General features: G+C 40.2%; 1 protein-coding gene and 1 long non-coding RNA gene across 2 annotated transcripts in view; both read right to left on the reverse strand.

Moving 5' to 3' along the window:
• LOC141761342 (uncharacterized) overlaps window positions 1-24907 on the reverse strand; it is a 251683-nt gene that overhangs the window by 16875 nt on the left and 209901 nt on the right. The gene's annotated exons all lie outside the window — the stretch shown is intronic.
• On the reverse strand, window positions 17013-19185 carry LOC141761181 (uncharacterized). Its single transcript, XR_012592547.1, has 3 exons — window positions 19028-19185; window positions 18021-18128; window positions 17013-17837 (listed from the first exon to the last, which is right to left on the reverse strand). It is a non-coding gene; the product is annotated as an uncharacterized LOC141761181 (long non-coding RNA).

A 24907-nucleotide genomic window follows, 5' to 3' on the forward strand; every position in this document is an offset into this window, starting at 1 on the left:
TTGTCTCCACAACCCATATCTACTTCACTTACTAACACTGCAAGCAAGAACAGACCTACTAGTCACAACATTCAGGAAAAGGCAACATACAAATGTGATTGAAAACTACCATACTTTATTCTAACCTCAAAACAACCTTCCAAGGTATGATATACAGTACATACAAAAAAGACAATGCACTTTCTGTATAAAGTGCCAACAAAATTACAATAAATAAGCCTGTTTGGGGCAAAACATTTACTTGACAAAACTTGTCACATGTGCCACAGTGTAGTAAGTTACTGTAGTATTCTCAGCAACAGAGAAACCTGAACTCCCAGGTATAAACAAAAGTCACATCCCTCCTCACATACCAGCAAATCCTGTTTTAACATTGTAAAGTGAACTGTTAAATAATGCCAAAATAATTTGTAAATTCCCAAAGTAGGTTACATACAAAAGAAAATCCTTATTCTAAAACAGTCACTTTATAAAGTGCCAACAAAATTAAAATAAATAAGACTCTTTGGGCAAAATATTTACTTGACAAAACTGTGCAAAACTTTACATGTGCAACAATGTAAATGGTTGGAGGTACAGACCGTGTAGAATATTTTATCAACAGAGATAGCTGACCTTACCAGAGCTTATGTGTGCATAAAAAAAGCTTACATCACTTGTAACAAATCTTGTTTCAACACTGATTTGTTACAGTAATAATGCTACAAAATAACCTGTGACTCCAAAAGCCAACATAAGAAAACAATGCACATTAAAAAACACAGTCACTCTCCGTCTTTAAAGTGCAAACATATTTAAAATACATACGCCTCTTTGAACAAATTATTTAACCAAACAAATTATAAGCTTTACATGTGCTAGTGTTGGTTACTCTAGTATTACCTAGTATTACCATTCAAGAGACCCAATCTGTTTTGACAGTTCCTTCCTTCCTTGCTTCCTTCCTCCCTCCCGTCTTCCTGTCCTTCTCTCTTTCTTTCCTCCCTCTGTCCTTCCTCTGTTCTTCATTCCGTCCTTCCTCCCTCCCTTCTTCCTTCCTTGACCTGAGGAAAACAGGAGGGTTAAAACAGTGCAATTTGCCTGTTCTTGTGTTTGCTTGCAAACACTTTGATAAAATCATCCATGTTGAGTGCCCTCGCTCTTCTTGACTCAATACTTAGCAAACCTAAATGGTTTAGTCTGTTGTCTAGCATGGTTGTCCTCAAATGAGTTTTAATGAGCTTTAGAGCTGAACAACTCCGCTCACATGCAGCAACACGGGTCTAACATAACAATGTTACGCAGTACAGAATAGCTCAATGTTAGATTTAACATCGTTGACAGTCAAAACAGTGTTTGCTAATGAGATGAGATGATGACAGCCTTGTGCCAATTACAATAAAAAGAAATAAAACAAGACAGGGTAAATGTTTAACTTATTACCGTTACAGCGTTTAACTACAGGCACAGTAAGTGTAGTCAAATGTAGGCTACTCACATCTTTCACGACGACGCTCCAGAGACGTGTTGCTTCCATAGACTGACTGTAGAAAAACAGTTTGTTTCACCTGTAGGTTCACCTGTAGGTTCACCTGTAGGTTCACCTGTAGGTTCACCTGTAGGTTCACCTGCTCAAACTTCTTCTTCTTCGCGCCTTTTTTTTTGCAGGCTACATACTACTTTAGCGCATCTCTGCCTCTCAGGTTTGAGAAGGAACTGCAACTCTAAACAAGAGTGCAGTTTACATTCAGTGCCGTGGCCCGCCTCTGACTGGGCATATAGCCAATCATATTGTAAGATATTGGGGTGGCCAATCAGATTTCAGGGGTGGCCTGTGCCACCCAAGGCCACTCCCTGAACATGCCAGTGCTCCCGTAGTGGCCAAACGACGGTACTACAACTTCCGTGTCCTTCAAGTGATGCCGTTGGGTCCATAAAGACTTTTTCCCATAGACTTACATTGAGAAAGAGACGTCTGTAACTCAGAGGATAATCTATTTTAAGGTGAATCAACTCCCCAGTATGAACACTCTAATAGTCCTTATGTAGGTCTTAAAAGTTGTAAAACGCACTAACAGCTGAATCCAGAGTTATTTCCCTTCCTCCGTTCATGTGAGTGAGACCCAGTTCGAGGCTGGAGAACAAGCCGTGACCGAGCGGATGCTCTACTGCGCATGTTCCATGTGCCCAAGATCCGGGTACTTTTCCAGACGGAGGTCGAGCTATTTAGGCTTCATGCACCACTGAGCAGCTGTCAGGGCAGATGTGCAGCGAGTCAAGAGCTGCATCCCAAAGCTCTTAATTGCATCCCCGTTTCCCTCACTTGCGTCTCATCCTTGCGTCTTAGTCCCTCCCACCAGGGAAGCATGGAGAGACGCAAGGAAACCATGCGAGGAGAGAGGAAACGAGGAAATACGATTTAAGCGACATGAGACGGTCGTTTCCTCTGAAGCGTCACGTGAAGCGACGTCCGTTTCTGATGACAGCAGCAGCTGATCACATCTGGATCAGCTGTCAGTCGACTGTAACAGCTGTTTGTGTCTGAACTGATCTAATACTAATAAAGACAAGTGCAAGCTGCAGCCTGTATTTCTACTGTGGACTGCTTAGAGGCTCAGGAACCATCTCTACTGGATCAATATCTTTATATTATTTATTCATTATTAGCGTCTGTAGTTATTGATATTCTGATTGTGAGCTCATTATTTAATAACCCAGAATATGACTGTGGTGTTTTTTGAACACTGGACATTATTTATTGTGCTAAAGGGAAAATGTAAATGATGTAACTCATATCAAACCAGACGTTCAGGAATGATCAGCCTCATGTGACTGAATGATGATAAATGATGTAAAAGGTGTTTGTTGCTGACAGACAGACTCTCCTTCTCTCTCTGACTTTAATAGTTTCATTAATAAAAGTTAACGGGGAAATAACAGATCATGAAAAGACAGATCATTCTAATAAATGCAGAAAGTTATTCTAAGTCTGTTCATCAGGTTTTATAAAGCTCTTTCAGTGACAGACTGCTTCACTGAAGGAAGAAGCAGAGATACTGCAGGTCCTTCTGCTGCTGTTCAGAGCTTCAGTTAACACACATTATAACTAGATGGTGAATCAGAAGACAACTAAACTATAAAACCTTTAATCTGTGATCTGTTTTCACTCCGGTATAAAACTCAGTGATGCTGAGAGGTAAAGTTATCAGATCAGTCTGATCGGCAGCAGCGTCCAATCAGTAACTGATATCCAGTAAGGGGGCGTGTCGGTCGGTATAAGACTTCCGTGCAGGATACACTGGTGTATCCTCGCTCATAGCTCCTCCGGCAAGCCTCCTCGCTCCTCGCTCCTCGCTCCTCGCTCCTCGATGCACAAATAAGAGCTTTGGGACGGTCTTCAAGATGGCGCACCAAAACAACTTCCGGTTCAAGCGAGGATCGAGGAGCGAGGAAACGAAAATTAAGAGCTTTGGGATGCACCCAAGAGGTGCTTCTCATTTCAGCATTTTTTGCCTCCTCGTCTCCTCGCTCCTCGGTCCTCGATCCTCGATCCTCCGGCTGTGACCCGGAAATCGATCTCAGTCCTCCATCTTGAAGGACGTGCCAATTCATAAAATGCGCATTGAGGAGCGAGGAGGCTTGCTGGAGGAGCTATGAGCGAAGATACACCAGTGTTTCCTCCACGGAAGTTTATCACCAACCGACACGCCCCCTTATTGGATATCAGTTATTGATTGGACACTGCGCCGATCAGACTGATCTGATACATCAACATCACTGAGTTTCATACCGGAGTGAAAACAGATCACAGATTAACAGTTTTATATTTTAGTTGTCTTCTGATTCACCGTCTAGTTATAACCTGTGTTAACTGTAGGTGTGAACAGCAGACGGATCATGTTGATGGTGAAGTGATCCAGCAGCAGGAGGACCTGCAGGATCTCTGCTTCACACACCGTCACTGAAGGAGTCTGACACTGAAGGAGTCTGACTCTGAAGGAGTCTGACACTGAAGGAGTCTGACTCTGAAGGAGTCTGACACTGAGAGGCGTTTATAAAAGCTGACAACGAACAGACTTAAAATAACTTTCTTCATTTATTAGAAAGAGTTTTCTTTTGATGATCTGTTATTTTACTCATTAACTTTTATTAAGTATCCTGTTAAAGTCAGAGAAAGAAGGGGAGTCTGTCTTTTACACCTTTTACATCATTTATCCTCATTTCCATTCAGTCACATGTGAAGCTGATAATTCCTGAGCGTCGGGTTTGATATGAGTTACATCATTTCACTTTCCCCTCAAACATTCAGACTAATACATAACTTCTACTGTCAGAACATCAATAACTACAGATGCTAATAATGAATACATAATATAAAGATGTTGTGCCAGTAGAGATGGTTCCTGGTCCTCTAAGCAGGACTCAGTCCACAGTAGAGATGGTTCCTGGTCCTCTAAGCAGGACTCAGTCCACAGTAGAGATGGTTCCTGGTCCTCTAAGCAGGACTCAGTCCACAGTAGAGATGGTTCCTGGTCCTCTAAGCAGGACTCAGTCCACAGTAGAGATGGTTCCTGGTCCTCTAAGCAGGACTCAGTCCATAGTAGAGATGGTTCCTGGTCCTCTAAGCAGGACTCAGTCCACAGTAGAGATGGTTCCTGGTCCTCTAAGCAGGACTCAGTCCACAGTAGAGATGGTTCCTGGTCCTCTAAGCAGGACTCAGTCCACAGTAGAGATGGTTCCTGGTCCTCTAAGCAGGACTCAGTCCACAGTAGAAACACAGACCAGCTGTTATTCATGTGCAGCTGTTTGTTAAACAGAGAGGAAACACTGCTGCTCTGATAACTCTGTTTCTTTATTAGTATTAGATCAGTTCAGACATAAACAGCTGTTAGAGCTGACTGACAGCTGATCCAGATGTGATCAGCTGCTGCTGTCATCAGACGCTTCAGAGGAAACGACGTCTCATGTCTCTAAAAACATATTTACTCGATTCCTATCTCCTCGTGTCGTTTCCTCGCCTCCTCCGCTCGCATCTCCCGTGGGCGGGACTAAGACGCGAGGAGAGGAGTCGAGGAGTCGAGGAGTCAAGCCGTATAAAAGCACTAATGGGAAAGACCCAAGGCGTATCAGGGAATCAGCTATGCAGAGGCAGCAAAGAAGGTTTCAGGAGGCATAAAAGTGACAAAGCAAAATAACACTGTGAATGAAGATGTTGTAAAATGTGCAGGGTGTGATAAGTTGAAGGAGGAAACTGCTAGTCAGAAAAAGTGACTTTGTGCTCTTTATGGCAGAAATAATCAACTGTTCGGCACAGTCAAAAAGTCGCAATGAAAGGATTAAAATAATTGTCAGATCAGCTGAGAAGTACCTTGAAGTGAATGGGAAACAGTTAGAAACATTCTGAATGAAGATACACAATCCTCACAAACATGGGCTGGATCCTCTTAATGGTGTTCTTCTGCTACAATGGAATGTGAGAAGCTTAATGACAAATGGACAGGAGCTTAAGAAGTATATTGATAATTTACAAAATAAACCTAATGTAATATGTATACAACAGACATGGTTGAAACCACAGTGGGATTTTGTTGTAAAGGGATATTCTGTAGTTAGAAGAGATAGGGAATCTGGTAATGGTGGAGGAGTTGCAACCCGTGTGTTATTAAATAGGTCTTTCAGTGACAGACTCTTTCACCTGCGGTGTGTTAAAGAGAGATACCACAGCTCCTCCTGCTGCTGCTGGAACACTTTATCAACAGATCATAAAGATTATCTGACATAATGTGGAGAAATATCACTTCATTACCAGGTTGGAATAGAAATAAACAGGAATATATGATACATATTGAGTTAATTGTTGGAGTTATGGAGAAGGTGTAGGATCATATACTTCTTCCAACTTCTCTTCGGACATGTAATATTTATTTATGTTAATTATTTGTTAATTGATTGTTTACTGTTCATTTTATTAGTTATTCTTTTTTGTTTTTTACTGAGGTATTTGTTACATGTTCGAAATAAATAATTAATTAAGAATAAAGTGAAACTAAATGGTTGTCACTGTCCACTAATATTAAACACGAATCCCAATTAGTGTATGAGCGTATGAAAATAATATGCAAGATAAGCATATAGTTTGTTATTATGAACGGCCGAATGGTGCGTTGCTTTAAATGCTGCGGATGCAAGGAATCGTGGGATGTTATTCTCTCCTTTCCTTTGGTAAAGGATGCTCCAGTGTTTCCTCTGCTAAAGGAGATAATAAAGGAAGCATTGAAGCTCCTCTCCTTAACTTTTGGTGAATTTGAACGGCTCTTATCACGGCTGCTACTGAGGTACTGAGAGGGTCATTTCACTCCGTTAGGAACCTTCCTGAGCAAAAAGGACTATTCGAACGCAGCCCTGCTCTCAGGAATGAACGGGGCCAACGCCTCCAACGCTGTATCCAGTTCCCTTAGTACATCCATGGTTATCACTCCCAGGGCGTCAAATATAGAGGCTTTGTCACGGCCATCGACGTCCGGTATCGCTGCACAAGGCACCCTTTAATACTGGTATGAAACGCACCAGGCGTTCCATTAATGTGAACCCATCCACAGCAACAGTAACCGCTCTGAGAAAGTGCTCCGGCAGTGTGGTGACGTAGTTTAAAGAGCAAAAAGACACACAGCGGGTGCAGATTGGCCTTACAGGTTAATGCACTGTTCTGTAGTGCTGTTTGGTATTTTCTCTGTAGTAGTGGTAAAAACACAGCTAAGTATGTTTACTAAGAAAGTGTGAATCATCCATTCATTCAGTTATGTCATTGATTCTGGTTGTTGGCTTGACTAGACCTGCTTGACCTACTGAGCCACCGAGGTTGAGCTACTGGAGCCGACCGGAGGGGAAGCGGTGGTCGACCAATCAGAGACAGAGAAAGGTTTGGTTCAGAAAATAACCTGCACAGAAAGAGGAAGTCCTCGTCTATATAGAGAGCTGTATTTCATTCTCAGACAGTCAGCAGCTAAACAACATGGGGGTCACCGCTCTGTGCTTCAGACTGTGTGAGTACTGACCTTATTTATTCTTTTATCTACCTTTTACATCCTGTATATCTAACCGTCCGTCTGATATTCAACTTTGCTCCTTTGCTCATCCAGTGATGCTTGAATTCACTCTGCTGAACAGCTATACTCTGAAAAGTGGTGAGTAACAAATAGAAACTCCTAAAGATACTAAACATTTTGCATCATTCTGTCTATCTAAAGGACATTTTAAATCTGTATTTGTCTCTATGCTGTGATTTAAGTTCCTACGGTTATGTTAAATATTTTTGGAGAGGTTGAGTTTAATGAATTAATCTCCATGTCATTAGCAAATACCAGAATACATTTTGCAAAAAAATCCCAATTTAATCTGCCACAAGGTGTAGACAGCTACTGTACAGTGGTTTTGTTGATTTTGTTTCCTATGTCATAGTTCTGAATGTTTCTTTTGGACACTATCAGGATCAGGAATACTCAGGAATCTGATGTAGAATGTGATACTAAGACGCCAACAGGGCACACATTAGAGCGTCTATTTGTGAACCTTAGTTTTTTATGTGGATTGTTTTTTTTACATTTATATATAACGATAACTGTGTTTGTGTGCATTGAAAAATATTTTTGTGGAGAGAGTCAAAACACAAAGATCACAGAATCCCAAAAGGGCCCAAAACAGACCAGAGTTTCTGGTAAAGCTGATAATACATGTTGCATTGAGTGAAGGAGAGATCAGAATGACACTGGGTGTGCAGTTTCCCTCCTCTTTTAAGCCCTACAGAAAGGGCGTCGTTACACCCTGATTGGCACCAAGCTGCTCTCAACTATCATTTAAGAGCCAGTTCCCACACCCTGCGCAACAGGTGAACTGAATAACCCTCTAATCACTCAGCAACTCAACCAAAATAACACCAGGGAAAAGGGAAACAACAGCAAGCACCAGAGAATTGGCAGCTGCCACACTCCCTCCCCCATATAATAAACACCGCCTCCAAGGTGTTTTACACACATCCTTTAGACAGTTATTTACCTTTAATACAATGTCACAAAAAACCCATAAATTCATCCTCATCACTAGTGTCACTGTCCAGAAAAATGCGCATGACCGCCTCTCTCTCCTGAGCCTCCACTTCAACAGAGGTTGGGCGACACTCCTTCAAATCACACACATTAACCACCCTTAGATCCTTTCCGGTGTCCTCACGCACAATCCTGTAATTCACAGGGCCTACCTGCGCAACAATGCGGTACGGACCAATCCATCGTGGGGCCAGTTTAGCTGTGTAATTTTTGGAAGCCTTGGAGACGGGATGGGCTTTCATCCAGACCCTATCCTTCATTTCATATGTGACATGTCGCCTGTTTTTGTTGTAGGTATGAGCCTGTTTCCTTTTTGCCTGTGCCAGATTGGACTCTACCAGAGCTTGGACATTTTTCAGAGCACGTGGGACCTGAGAAGAGGGCTCAAAAGCTCTGGCAAAAGGTCCCTTCAAAGATCCTCTAAGCAGCAACTCAGCTGGGGAAAAGCCGGTGGCTTCATTGACTGCGGAGTTCAGGGCAAAACGCAACTCCGGTATGAAACGATCCCAACTCTTATGCTTCTCTCCAACATACGAAGCTATCATGCTTTTTAGTGAGCGGTTAATACGCTCAGTCATGTTAGTCTGTGGATGATAGGCAGTTGTGAGTTTATGGACAACCCCCCAGCTATCACACAACTCTTTGAAAACCTCTGATGTGAACTGAGGTCCCCGATCTGATAAGACATGTTTTGGGACACCCCAACGTGTAAAGATGTCCTTCCGCAGATATTTGCTGATTGTGGAAGCAGTAGCATTACGTAAAGGAAACAACTCAACCCAATGACTATAATAATCTACCACAACAAGTAATTGGGTGTTTCCCAGGGAACTACGAGGCAGAGGGCCCATGAGGTCCAAACCAAGCATTTCCCATGGCTCCGTTACCTTGGTCTGCTGGAGCAAGCCAGCAGGCTTCCTGGACTCAGGTTTATATTTCTGACAAATAATACAAGATCTTACATATTCTGCGACATCTGTCCATATTTTCGGCCAGTATGCAACTTCACGAATCCTTTGCTGGGTCTTATATCGTCCAAAATGACCACTCAAAGGGTTATCGTGGTATGCATGCAAGACGACTGGACGAAGTGACTGTGGAACATATACCTGGTATAGGTCACCACGGTCAAGATGTTTGGTTTTCTTGTAAACCGTATCCTCCAAAATGACAAAACCGGAGTCTACTTCACCGCCAGGTTTGTCATCAGTGAGCAGTGCCTGATATATTTTCTGGATGTCTGGATCACTCCTCTGGGCTTTCCAGACATCCTCATCAGTCAGAGGAAAAGGTACAAACTTCTCATCCCGTGTCAGGGAACGAGTGTACAATGCAAGGGAGGCCGGACCAGTGGCCCGCGACAGAGCATCCGGTGCGTTGTTCAACTTACCCTTACGATATTCAATCGGAAAAGAAAATTCCTGCAGACGCAGTGCCCAGCGTATAAGCCTGGAGCTAGCTTTATTGGTGTTAAAGACCCACAACAACGAAGAGTGGTCAGTGACAACAACGAAAGGTTTCCCTTCCAGATAGTGTCTCCATTTCTCCAGACTCCACACCACAGCCAGACATTCCCGTTCTGTCGTGGAGTAATTTTGCTCTGACCTTGTTAGAGAGCGGCTGCCATAAGCGATAACCTCTTCTCTAGAGGAAGTGTTCGATCTCTGAGCCAAAACTGCCCCTAGACCCGTAGAACTTGCATCGGTGTAGACGACAAATGTGTTACACATATCAGGGTGACCAAGGACAGGAGGAGAAGTCAGATGGTCTTTAACACATTGAAATGCCTTCTGACACTCCTCTGACCACTTAAACACGACTCCTTTCTTTTTCAGCGCATTCAGGGGCTCCGCAATCATTGAAAAGTTAGGGACATAACGGTGGTACCATCCAGCTAGACCCAAAAACCTTTGAACTTCCTTGAGGTTTCTAGGCACAGGGTAGTCACAAAGTGCTTCTGTCTTTGCTGGATCTGCTCGCACTCCCTCCTTGCTCACTACATGACCCAGGAATTTAAGCTCGGGACAACAGAAGTGGCATTTCTTAATATTGAGTGTAAGGCCAGCCTGCTGGAGGCAATCAAACACTCGCTGGACGTCATGAAAATGATTCTGGACGTCTTTGGAATAGATTATGATGTCATCCAAGTACACCATACAGCACTCTCCTAGGCAGCTCCTCAGCACTTGAGTCATTAGCCTTTGGAAGGTAGCTGGAGCTCCCTTCAAGCCGAAAGGCATAACCCGAAAATGGAATAATCCAAAACATGTGACGAATGCCGTGAGGTGCTGGCTTTCCGGGTCCATTTCTACCTGCCAATAACCACTGTTGAGATCTAAGGTGGTGAACACAGCTGAACCTGCCAGAGATTCAAGTATCTCAGAAATCGTTGGTAGAGGATAGGCATCTCCCTCGCTACGTTCATTAACACGGCGGAGATCAACACAAAATCGGGGTGTTCCATCATCTTTTCTAGGCACCACTACAATCGGGGATGCCCATGGTGAATGGGAAGGTACAATGATACCCTGTTGAAGCATCTCTTCGATCTGCTCCTTAACCATCTTCCGCTTTTGTAGGGGTAATCAATAGGGGCTCTGGGTAACCACAACATCACTGTTTAATTTGATTTTATGTTTCAGCACAGAGGTACGGCCTAAAGTGGTGGTGCAGACCCGCGGGTTGTTTAGCAAGAGTTGGTACAATTTCTCAGCCTCCCTCCCTGTTAAACCACTGTCTGCAACAGCAGTATGGAGCAGACTGAGTAAGTCATCACCTTTAGGAATACAAGCTAGGTTACACCAGTCATCACTAACAGCAGGCAAGAGCGGTAATGTAGGTGGTAAGGTAGTATACAAAGCAACACTGCTCACACTCAGAACACCCCAACCATCGCTAGGGCACAGGACAGGCTGGAAAGAGAAAACCCTGGTGGTGTCATCACCAGCAAAAGAGTATACCTTGTCCCGGACGTTGACCTGGAGCCCACTCATGCTCATAAAATCTAAACCAAGAACTAATGGATACACCAACACATCTGCATCCAGTACTGCGGTAGGTACGAACCAACTGTTACCATGCATGCTGAACTCCAGCACTTTACATCCGATAGGATTTGCTTGCTGGCCATTCGCAAGATACATTGGTCCACCCTGCCATGATACAAGGGACTCATTGGGGCCTTTGATCTTATTCCACAGACTCACATGCAATAAAGTGTAAGTAGCACCTGTGTCCACAAGCGCTTTCTCATGACGCTGACGTACCGTGATGGGCACAACCAACTGTTTTAGACTAGGGGGCGGGTGAGATGGAGATCCCACCACACTAGTAGACTTTTGCTTCTGGCGGTTCTTGGCTGCAGGCTGACTAGCAACAGTAGCCATGGAACCTTTTTTACTGGACTCTGAAGTCTGTTTTGACTCTGACTTTTGCTGTCCACTGTATTTTGAGCTACCTGGGAAGACATGAAACTGAGGGCAGAACCCTGGTGCATGCTCACCATGGCAACGCCAACACAAAACCATTTCAGGTCTCTTTATAACCTTCTTTTCAGTTGTACCATTAGCTTTGTGAGATTCGTTCAGAGTTCTCCTGTACCTTTTCTGGTTTTCATAATCTACTTCTATTTGACTCCCAATGCGGATCATCTCATCTATGGAGGTAACCCGACCACGGAGCTGACATGCCAGAAAGGGATTCATAGCCTTCAATATTCTTTTTAAAATCTCATCATCTGTGGCCGAAGAGTGCCAACGTTTGATAAGTGCTTGAAAGGAGAAAACAAAGTCTCGTAGTGACTCATTTCTTCCTTGCACCCTGGTTCGAATCTGTTCTTCCAGAACATCAACATAGTCCTCGGGAAGAAAAGATGATAGGAAAGCTCTCTGAAATTCCTCCCATGAATGGATTTTCTCCCTAACAGTCTCCCACCAATCACGTGCAGAACCATGCAATACACTTCTCATGGTCGCTAGGATCTCACCATGAGTAAGTGGTTTCAGAGACAGGAAGTCACTGCATCTTTGCAAATACACCAAAGGATCTTTCTCATCCTGAGGCCCGCCATAGCAAGGGAAAAACATCTTAATTGGAAGTTTGCCATCAGTCACTCTACAACCATCATCCTGGAAAATGTCACCCTTTGGAGCAGCAGCTCCTGAGCAATCTGAAGGAACTCCCACAGGACAGGAGGTAGGCAACAAAACCACATTTTTAACAACTGGAGAAACAGGATATGTGTGTGCTTGAGACGAAACTGCAACAGGTGTGACTGCTTCTTTAAGGACCCATTCCTCTCGCTTATGTATTGAATTGACCTGAGAATTGAGTGCACACTGTTGACGCACAAGAGACTCAAGGGTAGCCTGCACTGAACCCATCTGCTGTTGCAATGTATGCACCTCGGTCACCAGAAGTTGTACATCCTTGTTTTCAGTGACCGCGGATGTAATGGAGATCATCAAGTTTTGACGGTCAGTAATCAGGGACTCTTGGAACTCAGACTGTGTTTGTTGTGCATTCCACTGAATGACATTTATGCACTTTGAACCAAAATCCCTTACTTCTGCGAGCAAATGGTTACTTGCTTTCTCCACCACATTTGTTATGAGAGTAGTACACATTTTTAGAGCTTTATCGATGGGTATGCCCTTTGAAATGTTTGACAGCCACTCACGCTGCCAATCCACTGTATTTTTAAACACAAGTTTCATCGACTCTACAGCATTAGCAAAAATAACTAAATCCGAATCTGAGTGTTCCTGGGTGGGAGGAGTTACAGGAACTGGGGATGAAGGCGGAAGTAATAAGCCCTCTAAAGCCAAAAGAGGATGAGTGTCCACAGACAATTGTGGTTCTACTGGAGCATCTACCCATCCCTCTTCATCATCATCATCATCCAGTAAGTGCACCTCCTGCCCAACTACAGGCATATCCAAGCTAACATTTAGAGAAAGCTCGGATTCCAATTCCGCAAGCGACGGTTCAAATGCGGTCATTGTAATGTCTGGATCTTCCCAAGACATGATGGATAGTCACTAGTAATTATTTGGACTAATAGTCAAGCTACACTCCAAATACACATTTCAGAAATATACACTCAAATACACTTGCTAAATAGATATCAGAAGATCGGACACAAAACTAAATCTCTTTATTGAAAGATTATGCTTTGTGTTACGTTTCCCTTCGTGGTTGCCAATTATGTGGCGGTACTGAGTACCCCAGACTTTAGTTGTCAGTCAGACGACTGAAAAACAGTTCCCATCCACATAATAATATAAAATAAAATGCCTTCTTAATAATAATAATGAACAAATGCCTCTATATTAACAAACAATTAAGGAAACTGAAATATTGGTTTGTGTTTTTCCTTTTACCCTCCTTTAAAGTTTTCCCAAATAAAATACACTAAAAGAAATGGGTATAAAGGGTTTCATTGAAAATCAACAAATGAATAGAATACAAAAATACAGCCTGCAGGTGTTAGGCTATTGTAAGGCAAGCCAGATCGCTGCACAAATAGTACCTAAACGTCCCAGTGCAGGTAACCCAATTGGTTGGCACTTAACTTGTTTCCCCAACTAGGAGTCAATACTCTCAACAAACAAAACACAAAGATCACAGAATCCCAAAAGGGCCCAAAACAGACCAGAGTTTCTGGTAAAGCTGATAACACATGTTGCATTGAGTGAAGGAGAGATCAGAATGACACTGGGTGTGCAGTTTCCCTCCTCTTTTAAGCCCTACAGAAAGGGCGTCGTTACTCCCTGATTGGCCAAGAGGGGAATGCACCAAGCTGCTCTCAACTATCATTTAAGAGCCAGTCCCCACACCCTGCGCAACAGGTGAACTGAATAACCCTCTAATCACTCAGCAACTCAACCAAAAAAACACCAGGGAAAAGGGAAACAACAGCAAACACCAGAGAATTGGCAGCTGCCACAGTGTGATTCATGACGCAATTCAAATGTTGACTACCGTTCTTATTTATCCCAAAATAAGGTCCCATTGGGTCCACCAGAAGGGGCTTTGCGTCTCTATAAGATACATTATTTTATACTTTTCTGCTGTGCTTGAGCAATCAAGTTTTTACTGCAGCAAAGTTAATTTGACATTTTATTAGAAACAAAACATAATATTTATAGCATTTTAGCCTTTATTGATGGTAGACAGTAGAGACAGACTAGCTCTGGTGGTCACGCCGTAGTATTGACTTGTTAGTGACATAAAAGTGACCCATTGAGACTGTATTTGTGTGTAAGTTACCTCTACAGAAGTGTGTTAGGAGAAGGAGGAAGACCAAAACATGGAGTGTTCTGAGATGAGTATTTAGGGTTTTTCCATCTATGTTGAAAAGCATCATGGAGCTCTGAAAATGAACAGAAACCAGTGATAACAATGTTAACTTACAGGGAGTAGGGCTTTTTAATAGTTATTAATAGACTACAGCCAACAATGAAGTAATACCTAAACATGCTTAAAAGAAAGAATGCCTGAATTATAAACAACCCAATCTCATGGGAAGGTATTCCGCACTTTAGCATTTTCGTGTGTCATTTTTTCCCCCTCGCAACAAAACTATGGTAACAACTGCAAATAGGTTGAGGCAAAACATCAAGATTGGGCTTAAAATAAGTATGTTAACTAAGTAAAATACATACATAAAAAACTTAACATTAGTACGGTAAACACATCACTAAAAAACACGTCACTTACGTAACTTCAAAATAACTCAACAACACTCAGGCACTCAATCACCGGTCTCCTGGTTGAAAGTCCTGAGTTTGTTTTATTCTGCATCACTAGCTCTGAGCGTGACGTATTTAATGTTTTTACATTGCAGTCAATACAGACTCAAGGTGTAAACATGACACGCCAAAAGCAAGAACAGCATTCTTGTTGCACGTGAAATGCCATATTCTGTGCTCTACTATTAAGTTACACATATTATATGTCATCATATTATATCCACTGTTTGATTCACACAAACTCTGCAGATACAAACTCTTCTACAAATGTTTACAAAGTGTCATGACTTTTTTTACTCTCACTTTTAATGCTTAAGATTTTAAAGCATCCCACAGTGAACATAAAATGTGTTTTGAAGCTCAGTTAGTTATACTTGAAACCTTTCCATGTTACAAAGTCAAATATCTCCTATACATTACTATAATCACAGTAAAGACTGTCACAGTAAGTAGCTTCGTGTTAAAACAGGTGTCTTGTTAAAATGCTCAAAATTCAAATAACATTTCAAGGCTGTTCAAATGAAAACAATTCAACTGTAATTGACTTACATTTGAAATACATTTTGCGTCTGCATGCAATTTTCCCTCTTGACACAAAGGCTATAAAACGGTATTATCTGTTCTCAAGTGGAGTTGTAGTTGAGAGAGACCAAAACTCAGAATGCAGACACAGTTTTTATAAAGGTTTCTAATGTATTTTAGATTAAATGTTAGACAAACCTGTTGAATGTTGCTCGTCCCAGTCTCCTCACATGACTGTGTGGCAAAGTCTGTAAATCATTGATAGGCTCCCGACCTTTACTTTTTGATTGTTATCAACTGCTTTAGTACGTCATTTTTCCTTCCTCACTTTCCTTAAAACTTCTAAGCACTGATTAAATGTTTCATTGTTTTCAATGTGCAAAAGTTTCTGTAATTATTAATTGCAGATCTAATTAATACACAGGCTACTGCACTTAAAATTATAATTAATTCAGAACTTAGTGTAGGATTCATTCATCATAATACACTGACTGACAAAAGGCTAAAGCTTGAAATTGATTAAGTTAAGGTTTTGTCAAAATGTAGACATACAGTACTATTGTTGTCTGTTTCACTTTGAGTGCCTCGGTTTATGATCACCTGAACTTTGGCCTCATTTGCCAGGTAACCGGTTACAAAATAATACATAAATTAGTCGGTATCATAGTAACACTAACACCGGCTCTTTGTTTTGGCAGTTTAGGAGAAGCAAATGTTCATTAAGGCAGATTAGAGGCCTGCTATTTTACTGCAGGAGGCAGGATAGGACTTTCAATTCTCATATCATCTTCAGTATCAGCCTTATTTGTATTCAGTGTTTGTGGCTGGCAAAGAACCTGGAAGTGAAATACAAAGATAAAAGAGAGAAACAAGGATATCTGATATCTGTAAATACTGTAGTTGCCCTGGAGGATCCTGAATATCATGTAGCTGTGTTTGAACATTAGTGGAAACAGTCACCTACTACACCAAAGGGTATTGGCTCTACAGCAGCATTACTGGTCAGTATGCATGACTCTGCTGCTTGTGATGCGATCCCTGACCAACAGGAAACCAAGGTTTAGTTTGATGGGTTAATTAATTTCATTATTGCATGGTAGTATTTTTGAGGGGTTTAGATAATCAACCACATGACGAGTGATGGAGTTACAAAAGATTTCAGAAAAACAAACAAGTCCGTAATCGGGCAATTTGATTCTTTTTGCGAATTCATAAATATGCGCCTGCTAATGGTGATATGGGGGGGGGGGGGAATTGGGCTCTACTTAGCCGAATAAAAGACACACACATGGAAAACTGCATTTAAATCAGCATCAGCATTGATTACGTTTACGTGCACACAATATTCATTTTTTTGCCCTTATTCCGAAAAAGACAATATTCCTATAAGCTGTTTACATGGCTAATGAAAATGAATATTGCACTGATATTAACGTTTACATGCAGCCATTCATACTCTGATTAACGTAACCGATGGTGGACACAGCCTCCCTCTTTCATTCCTTCAACCTCCTTCGTGAAAAGGTCGGAGATATTTGTATATACCCAAAAGCCTGTTTATATCCAAGTCTTTCATGATGTTCTTTGTGAATGAATGTACAATGTAAACAGAATGTACCAATACCAGATGCAAAATTATATCCTTATGTAAAAAGATTTTTATTTGTAAAAGAAAACACTTGACATTACCCAAAGCAAATATTTCTCAAATATGTACATCAGCATCTGGACTCAAACATCGAATCAAATATCAAACATTTATCTTTATATATCTTCATTATAGAAAATGCATTATGGAAATATACAGTATATTGAATTGAATTAAAAACAATACAAAAAGTAGAAAAACATAGATCTGATGAGGTCTAATATAAATATTCAATCTGGTAAACATATAAAATACAAGTTCCTGAGTTACGTTACCTCACATTTAGATTTTGAGATTAATTTGTTTTACTCTTTGTCTTTATAACATTTGATGATGATGATGATGATATATATATTTGCCTTAACAATGAAGAATGTTCTCCAGTAATGCAGCAGCAATAAAACAGTTACATTTTTTCAAACAAAATGTAATGAAGTTTGATTTGATATTACATTTAGTTGCTCCCACATCAAAAAGTAATGTGACTTAATGTTCACTGGTCATTACTATAATATGTGTTTTTGCATTAAGATCTGAGTCATGATGTTCCTGATTTATAATGTTAGTTAATGTGGGAATTTTCTCTCATGACCCTTTCCTGTTGCTGATAAAAGCAGCTAAAAGGTAAGATAAGCTAAAGAAAAAAGAAGTAGGCACACAAAAAAAAGGAAATTAATTAGTATCCTTCAGTGACTATAAACTGAGTTGATGTTGTATCTCTCCAGTGTGGTTGATGAGGGTGAACTGCAGTTTGTCTCTATTGCTCCAGCACTTCAGGTCATTCCACACCAGGTCATAGGGAGGATAATTGGAACCATAATGTGGGACCCACATCTGTAAAATGCAAAGGTCACAGACTTATGAGCAGTAAGTTAAATCATTAAATAATCAAAGTAACAATGCATTATTATTATTATTAAATTTAGTTTCAAATGGAACTCAACAACAATGGTGAAAGACAGAAGAACGAAAAGGACAATAGCAACAACATGAATTAAGAAATCATTAACGACTTACATTGACAGTGTTTCTAGACCTGAGTGTAAATGAACGATCAAATTTGTATGTGATGGGTTTTGTATCGTTGAACTGTCCTTGTAATATCCAGTCTCCCAGTAGTTGTTTCTACAGGAGGTAAATTGGGCAGGATAGGGAGGTGGAGAGAAAGAAAGACTAATGAATGAATGTTACAGTTGAATTTGATGCGTTTATAAATGACATGAAAACAAGAGAAAGTGTATTCTCAGGTAAACAGCAGGCAGGCTGTTCTCATACACCGTTCGTAGCTATACCTACAAAAAGTAATGCACTGTAATTTGTGTATATCCCAGAAAAGGAAATTGTATTCAATCCACGTAAATCGTGCACCAGGAAGTACAAACAATGGCAAACGCAGCATATAGGGAGGAGGTCGGGGTGGATGGGCGGGTAAAAAAAAAACTGACTTTCACCCAGAAGGCCGCTGTTCGTGTCCCTTGTGAAACCAGAAGTCAGAATTTACTTATTTGTCACGTAAACCAACGTAAACCACCTAAACCTAACCGAGTGGATATTTTCCTAAACCTAACTAAGTAGTTTTGTTGCCCAAACCTTACTAAGTAGTTTTGTTACCTAATCCTAACTAAGTCGTTTTCTTGCCTAAACCTAAATAAGTAGTTTTGTTACCTAAACTTAACTAAGTAGTTTTGTTACCTAAACTTAACTAAGTAGTTTTGTTGTCGAAACCTAAAAGTAGTTTTGTGACCTAAACTTAACTAAGTTGTTTCCTTTTTTGAAAAGACTGGAGCGGAAATTAAAATTTGCCTCATGCGTTCCCAGACACTCGTAGGAAAGAAACCACGGTTAATGAGGAATAACTTTTTGTAAGATATTATACAAACCGTTGTGATGAGGATACGTTGAAGGTCATTAGCTTGGTTTGAACGGTCCATCTCTGGATACACTTAGATAACATATTGCTAGACATATAATAAACACTTATAAAGTACTCATACAGTGTCCATACACACAAAAAACAACATTACCTGCTGGGATGTGTTTATGAGACGGATATATTTGCCCTGTTGGTCGACCTCAATGACAATGAGAGGTTCTGTGGTTGAGCTCTGACTGGCTGAGCTGCTGTTGTCCTGATGAAAGGACTGAGAATCATCAGCCTCCAGGACATTGCATCTGCTTGTGTTTACCTGAGAGAGAGACAACAAACAGATTAGTCATTCAACACTAATGAAGTAACCAACAGACGGATGTTGATCTTTCAGCAGTAGATTAATGCAGGAATTGATGGTCTGAACCGTTTAACTGCTGACTGAAGTTGTGTTCTGACTTTTTAAGCTGTTAAAGAGAATTTTTGGACAAAGTGAAATTCTCATTTTTCTATTTAGTTTGTTTTTAGAAATATTAAACAGTATTGATTGTTAATACATGTTCCTCTAACAGTAGGTCGTGTGTTCAGACAGACAGGAGGAACATTTTAGACGTGGTGCGAGAGCAAACAAAGTCAATGGAAAGATGTTTGCTTCAGACTTAGAAAGGTCAGAGGTCATACTGACTTGTTCTATGGACAGCTGCTGTGGCACTTTGTGGTCTGTTCAGTCTCAGATTTGCTCTCATGTTTTTTCTGATTTGTTTTGGTTTCAGACAAATGTCAATTATTTGTGAAGAAGATTAAAATAAAGTGAGATGAAAACAGATACATTAATAAACAGTGTTTTAGGTAATAAATGAACCTTGGTCTCCATCTCTTTCTTTGGGTTCTCCACTTCTTTCTCAGCTTCCTCCCTTTTAGTCTTCTCATCATGGAGCTGCTTCTCAATCTGGAGGTAAAGAGAGATGAAGAGAGACATTTAGTTTCATTCAGTACTTTATTTAGTCCACATTATATCCTGATGAACTAGTTTCTGATTGGCTGGATGTTGTGATAATGTGCACATAGTTAGTCTCAGGTTTAACCTGTTTACTCTGAGCACATCTAGACTGTAAATATCAGGTACTTCATTATACTATTACACTACGGTACTGTATCATACACTATAATATACACTACTAAATTCAGTACTCTTGCGCTATTTGCACTACCATTGGCACACTGTCACTTCACTGCTGTACTTATGTTATCTTTTATTTTATCTTACTTTATTCTATTCGATTTGATCTCTTTTTAAGGTGTATTGGTGTTGCAACTGTTGTTTAAGTTACTGGATGCCTAAATTTCCTTCGGGAACAATAAAGTATCTATCTATGTAGGTGTTACAATCAGTGAATGACTTAAATGATGGGTTCAACATGTAATTAGATAATAAGAACATTTAACTAAACTGAAACCTGATCATACTCAGACATTTTGACTCAGGTTCAATTATTCTGTGTAGATTTATACTGGAAACACCCGCTGAGGTCTCCCCTCTCCAACCAGCGCATTAATCATTAAACTGTTTTTACTGTTTAAACCACTGTTAAACCAACAATGCTCAATAAAGAGATGCTTCTTCTTTGGATTTTCAAAATATCATACTTTGTCAAATATGTGTTGGTTACTGTATGTAAGCTATTTACCTGCAGGAAGAATGTTACTAAATAGTTTTACAGATTTGTATTATTGTACTAGTGCAGTGCCCGTGAAAATCATGTCTACAACAGGCTGAATGTTTGGTCTGTAGTGTTGCTGCTTGCAGCTTTCTAGAGAACTGATCATACAAACAACTAAACACTCAACTCTGCTCTTCGTTGGTCCTCAGCAATACACGTTTAAGTTAGTATGGTAGAAACATCCACTAGTTGAGTTTCAGGTTCAGAGTGGTGCTGTCCCTGTAGACTATCCACTCAGACTAGTTTGGTTGTAACGTTATTCTATCCAGCATCCAGCAGCAGAAGTGAAGTTCAGTCAATGAGCTGCTGTCTGTAAAGACCTGCTGCTGATGACATGCTGGACTCAGTCTGCAGAGAACTAAAGCTCAGAGTGATGTCACTTGTTTATTCAAAGTTTATTAATATTGAACGTATCGCTTGTCCACATTGCACCACACTGCATGTCCTCTGGTACTTTGTTACTCCTGCAAATATTTTTGCAACCACAATAAACATCTTCACTGTTCTTCATTCTGATGAGAGTTATGTGTGTGTGTGTGTGTGTGTGTGTGTGTGTGTGTGTGTGTGTGTGTGTGTGTGTGTGTGTGTGTGTACCTCTCCCTTCAGCTGGTTGATCTCTTCCTTCTTGATCTTCAGTTGCTGTTTTGTCTCCTTCAGCTCTCCATTAGTCTTCTTCCACTCTTCATTAGTCTTCTTCCACTCTTCATTAGTCTTCTTCCACTCTTCATTAGTCTTCTTCCACTCTTCATTAGTCTTCTTCCACTCTTCATTCGTCTTCTTCCACAGTGCATCAGCTGCTTGTTCTTTGTCCTTCAGCTAACAGACAGACAGATGAATGTTGATTTCAACTGTTAGTAAATCATAATCAGACACAGATACTCAATAAACATATATTCATCTGTTAGTGTTCCTTTTAATGTGAGAAGTGTTTGACCCTGATGTTCAGTATGAGGTCCTGGAGACGCTGGACTCTTTAACTGCTCTAAAAGATACTAGACATTGTTTTATGACCTCGATACTTCATGACGTATAACTTGTGTTAAATTGCTTCTTGACATCATTATGAACTGATGATTTGTTCCAGTAGTCACATTACTTTTTTATATTTTGTAAAACCAGGTTAAATTTCCATCTACAAAAATGACATCAATAAAAATCAAATCTTTATCACATTTGATCACAGATTAGATTTAATATGAATAAATAGATTTACTGTTTCACTTCTTTGGGTTTCAGTTATTCTCAGATTTGCTCTCATGGTTAATTTAATCTCAGCAACAAATCAAAGTCATAACAAGAAGTTTAAACAATGATCTGGTGAAAAGATGAACCTCAGCGTTCTTGGTCATCAGCTGCTTCAGTTCTCTCTCAGCTTCCTCTTTCTTCTGCTTCTCATCAGAGAGCTGTTTGTTAAAGTGGGAGAGAGGAGAGATGAAGTAAATGTTCACATTAATATCTGGATGAATTCTCATTGTGATCAGCTGGATGATGAAACCTGTTCATACTCAGACAGTTTGACTCAGTTTACTCTGAGTGGATTAATACTGGAAACATAACACTGATTTATCATCTGTTACATCAACAATACTGAATACAGAGATGCTTCTGCTTTAGAGTTATAAAATACCATACCTACTACCTGCAGGAAGAATGTAACTGAATAGTTATACACATTTGTATTACTAGTTCAGTGTCTATCCAGAACATGTCTGTCTACAACAGGCTGAATGTTTGGTCTGTGGTGTTGCTGCTTGCAGCTTTCTACAAACAACTAAACACTCAACTCTGCTCTTCATTGGTCCTCAGTAATACACCTGATATAGTTGAGTCACACCACGACTACTCAGAAACACCAGTAGAATAAACTCTGGTTCACGGAAGAAAACACACCAAGTCTGACTACTAGTGGTCAGAAACACTGATGAAATACACTTATCAGATGAATTAATTACCAAATAGGTTTATTCAAAGTTTATTAATATTAAACAAAACTGCACTAATCTTGTCCCTGCATGTCCTCTGGTCCTGATCGTTACACCCTCCTAGTGTGAAGTAGATTGGACTCTATTATGAAACATGTATTCTAATGTGTCTTTCACCACTTTTTAGCTCCTGAAAATATTTTTGTGACAATAAACATCTTCATTGTTCTTTATTCTGATGAGAGTTAAAACAATTGTATTTCAAAAGAGACTTCATCTTTTCCAGTGAACAGCACTGACAGCGTAACATTGTGTTGATCTGAGTGATGTGTAGGTGTTTGTATATGTGTGTTTACTTCTCTCATCAGCTGGCTGATGCTTTCATCCTTCATCTTCAGTTGACGCTTCAGATCTTCATTAGTCTTCTTCATCTGTGCATCAGCTGCTTGTTTGTCCTTCAGCTAACAGACAGACAGATGGATGTTGATTTCAACTGTTAGTAAATCATAATCAGACACAGATACACAATAAACATATATTCATCTGTTAGTGTTTCTTTTAATGTGAGAAGTGTTTGACCCTGATGTTCAGTATGAGGTCCTGGAGACGCTGGACTCTTTAACTGCTCTAAAAGATACTAAACATTGTTTTATCACCTCGATACTTCATGACTTATAACTTGTGTTAAACTGCTTCTTGACATCATTATGAACTGATGATTTGTTCCAGTAGTCACATTACTGTTTCTGTATTGTACTCATACATTGTATGTATTGTACATTATATAAATGTATTGTACATATTGTACTTATATGATGACCACTTGGGTGTTTTGAATTCTCTCCAGCTGAAAGGAGGAGGACATGAAGAGACACATGAGAACCACATTAAATCATGAGAGTAATGATTCAACCTGATGGTTCAGTTTCACTGAGTACAATATGAACAAGTAGCTTCATATTCAGTCAAGTGGATCTCAGTAAACACTTTGATCATCTAGTGTTCCTCAAACAGCAGAAATGTTGAGTTGAGAGTCTGTCTGCAGGTTAGAGGCTCAGAGGAGAGAACTCATTCAACCTGATCTATCTCTGTCTCTATTGATTCTGTATTAATAATAGAGAGATGAAGATGAAGACATGAACCTCTTTCTTCTTCTTCTCCAGCTCTTCCTTCTGGCTCTGCAGCTCGTTGTCGTTCCTCTTCTTCTCTTCATGGAGCTGCTGCAGCTCAGCTCCTTTAGTTTCTCTCTGGAAGGACAGAGACAAGGTGGAGAGAGACAATGAGAGACATGTTGTCAGGGTTATGAATTCACAGGGGGACCCAAACGCAGAGTTACAGGCAGAAAAGGTAGTTTTTAAATAAAAGCGAGTTTTAATAAATCCAGCTGAATAATCCAAACAACAAAAACCAACAGGCATCAAATAAAACAAAAATGCAGGGTCTGAACCTCCTTCAGAACTTCCTCGTTCCTCTTCTCCTCCCTCCTCTGCTGCTCCATCCTCTTCTGCTCCTCCCTCCTCTGCTGCTCAGATCTCTTCTGAGAGGGCAAAGATGAACAGAGACATGATACAAGATATGATTTTATAATATCAGTGAAGACACCACACAACATGTTTTCTTTGCATTTCTGGCTCATCTCTCTTTTTCTCTTATTCTAATCTCCTCTAACATTTGCTCACATCTTCATCTCTTTGTCTGAATCGTGCCTCTTCTTTTTCATTTCTCTTGAACCTCTGAACATCAGTTAAAGTTAGCTCTCAGTCATCACTGCTCTTGTTCTCTTCTTAAAGCTGTAGTAGGCAGTATATTCCATAATAACCTTTCAGCATATTATAATTCAAATGTTCTGAGAGACTTCTGCTCCTCATGGCTCTGTTTTTATAAAAATAACTTTTTGAATCATATTTGCTCATTTCTACCCACTGCAGCTTTAATTATTTTGGAAACTGAAAGTAATGTCCTGTTTCTTTACTTACATGTTTTCTCTTCATGAGCGTCTCTCTCTCTCTTTGATCCAGGTGGTTTCTCTGCGTCTCTTTGTGTAAAAAAAAAAAAGGAAGGAGAGTTAAAGGCACTTACATTCATTTTAAGAAATCACAGAGACATTTGAGTCTAAAATGAAGTATAAAATGGGTTATAAAAAGAAGACTGAATTGGCCTAATGGGAAATAAAAGTAGACATGCCATCACATTTTTTTATCAACATCATAACCTGTAAAATACAGACATTTTCATTTCCAATTAAAATTGAATTTACAAAATTCATATCACTATTCTCCATAAAACCTGTGAAAATAACTTTTATTCATAAATGTGTAACTTACTGATTCTGTTTTTTCTCCATTTCCACACAACAAAGAGAAGCAACAGAATAAACACGATCCAAACAGCCAA

The sequence above is a fragment of the Sebastes fasciatus genome, chromosome 22 (assembly GCF_043250625.1).
Source record: "Sebastes fasciatus isolate fSebFas1 chromosome 22, fSebFas1.pri, whole genome shotgun sequence".
Lineage (NCBI taxonomy): Eukaryota > Metazoa > Chordata > Actinopteri > Perciformes > Sebastidae > Sebastes > Sebastes fasciatus.